The 2,500-nt window shown below is 61.2% G+C and overlaps 1 pseudogene; it reads left to right on the plus strand.

The window, feature by feature from the left end:
- Window positions 1-2,500, plus strand: part of LOC147037299 (28S ribosomal RNA) — a 7,970-nt pseudogene that overhangs the window by 3,295 nt on the left and 2,175 nt on the right.

Genomic DNA, 2,500 nt, shown 5'->3' on the forward strand with positions numbered 1-2,500 from the left:
GGACAAGGATTGGCCAGCTCGGATGGTCGCTTCTCGATTGGCTGGCGTGCGGACTTCAGGAGGGGCTGCACGTCTTGGGCAACCTTCTGGACCCGAAAGGTGAGACTTGTCTCCCTGAGCGCTACTGAGGCAGCAGTAGTGGCTCGGATTCTGCAGTAGTTTGACTACCTATGATTTAGGAGGAAGGGCGATACCGAATACTACGAGATTCCTGGGGCCGCCGTCTGAACCCGGCGGCGGTGCTCATGTAGCTCCCTCTCCCCGGTTGCCCGTCTGATCCCGGCGGGTTCCGAGTACCCCATTTCCTATCTGACCGACTGGCAATCATGACCTGCCTTGGTAGGGCCCCCATCGGCCTCGGCTTGCCGACACTGGTGGACGGTTCCTACCCACTGCGGGTCGCCCTCTAGCACCTTGCAGGCTGGCTTGTGCGCTCGCTCGGCGCCCTGCTGGTACGCCTGGTGTGACTGAAAGGTGGCGAGACTGAGACGAACCGAGACGGTATTGATACCGTTACACATAGTGGTAATAAACAAAGGCTGGATGTGGCGCCTTCTGTCGAATGTAATTTCTCAAATCCTAGCGGTAACGCAACTACTGTAAGCCTGGGCAGCCGTGATGCGTGCCGGTCGCTGGATGGCTTTACGGGGAGCGAGCTCGGCATCTCTGATGGGGGCCTCTCCCAAGTGGGTCAGACTGTGGACTTGGCTTTGGTTGGGGGCAGGCCTTGCTGGGTCGTGCCGGCTGCTGCCCGGGTTTGATTCTTAGTAAAGTCTTAAAGGGAACGGTGACTGAGCTCTGGCTGAGCCGAGCTGCCCAGGATTGCGGACCTGGGTTATCAATAACCGCGGAGGCACGGCTAAATGGGGGGTCGTGACTGCTCGAGCGACCTCATCTTCACGTGCTTGAGGTTGGGTGCGTGTATGGCGTGTGATCAACCGCCTCGGAGGCCATGGGGACCAACTTTCGGGGTTTGGCTGAGGGTCCTCAAACGGCTGTAGTCATGTCTACAGACCATGTTGCGAAAACTCCTTTGGTTTGGAAGTCCGTGTCACAGCTGCACAGAGTCGGAGTCACAGTCAGTCTGGCCGGTGGAGCGGGTGGATCCAGGCTGGCGAAGCTCCTGACAATTCCTCAGTGGCACTGGTGGCCGCCGTCGGTCTGGTTATGAGAGTGTGGGCGACGGATGCCGTGATGGTGCCACAGCTTGTTTCTGAGAGGGCATTTTGACAGAGATGCCTGTGGTATGTTGTGCGGGTGTGAGTCGCCGGCATATCACTGACGAGTGGGGTTGTCCGACGCGTGTCGGGTAACGAAACGAGTGAGGTGGATATGGAGGTCCCTGTGTGACGGCACGGCAGGCAGTTTGTAGGGTGAGTGAGACACCTTGCGGCTGTTGCGCTGGTCAAGGAAGCAGGTCAGAGCCTGTACTGACCGAGTCTCCTGCTTCATCCAACTTGGCTGGTTTTGAACGCTATGCTCGTGGTCGAGTCCAGGCAGGACTGGGGGTCTGGCCCCTCAGGCTGGGCTTCGGCCGGGAAGCAACTGATGAGGCTGTCTGCCACGTGAAGGGTGCGTGGAGTCGATCCCAGGGTTCTCAAAGGGACGGGGCTTGATAGCCGGGTCTGCTGGGAGGCTTGCCGGAGGGTGGGCTGAACAGTAGCTGGCGGTCGCTTACTGGCCGTGCGAGGGCTTTCGACTCGGTTTCCCATGGTCATGGCCTGTGTGTAGTGGGAAGCTAGGCGTACTGGACGCGTGAGGGTGATTCGTCGCCCGTGTGGGCTGCTCATCGGGGTGGGCTGCGGTGGCACCGACACCGAGCTCGCAGTTGCGGGATTGGAATGAGGAGAGGGACTTGTCTCTATGACCCTGCCTTTCTCGTTGTGGATTCTCTCATCCATGCTTTCGAACGCTTGTGCCACTCCTTCTGGGGCGAAGGCCGAAATCGCCGCGCCTCGCGCCGTGTTAGGCTACTCCTGATGGGCTGCTTGATGGGGGGACTTTTGTCCTGCTCGGGATAGTGGTCCGCTGGACAGGCTGACGCGGTGGGTGGTGTCCGGGAGGCAGTGGTGAGAGGGGAGGCGGCAGGCGGCGCGGGGCAGTGGTGCTCTTGGCTCGTCCGCAGTCGGGGGGCCGTTGCCTGGCATGCGCGCGTCAGCGGGCTGGGTCTTGGCTGTCTGTCGTCGTTCCCATAACAGGTCGGTGTGCCTGGACACCTCATTGGTCTCTGGGATGAGGAAGATCCCTGGAATGTGATACGGTGCGAGGGTCTGCCCGGACGATTTGCGGGTCACTTTGGAGATTGACCGGGGCGGTGTGTCGCTTGCGACACTGGGGCGCCGTCCCGGCTGCTGTTGCGGGTCCGTCAGTCGTCCCGGCTGGCGGCTTGTTGGTGGCTTTGCCTGGGGTGCCTTGTGGGCCTGGGTGTGGGCGCGTGCGTGCTCCGTACTGATGGGATCGGGCCTGCGGACCCGCGGGGCCTTCGGCTGGAGGGCCTCGT

Source organism: Syngnathus leptorhynchus, unplaced genomic scaffold (assembly GCF_054491065.1).
Source record: "Syngnathus leptorhynchus isolate UIUO unplaced genomic scaffold, UIUO_Slep HiC_scaffold_237, whole genome shotgun sequence".
NCBI classification, from domain to species: domain Eukaryota; kingdom Metazoa; phylum Chordata; class Actinopteri; order Syngnathiformes; family Syngnathidae; genus Syngnathus; species Syngnathus leptorhynchus.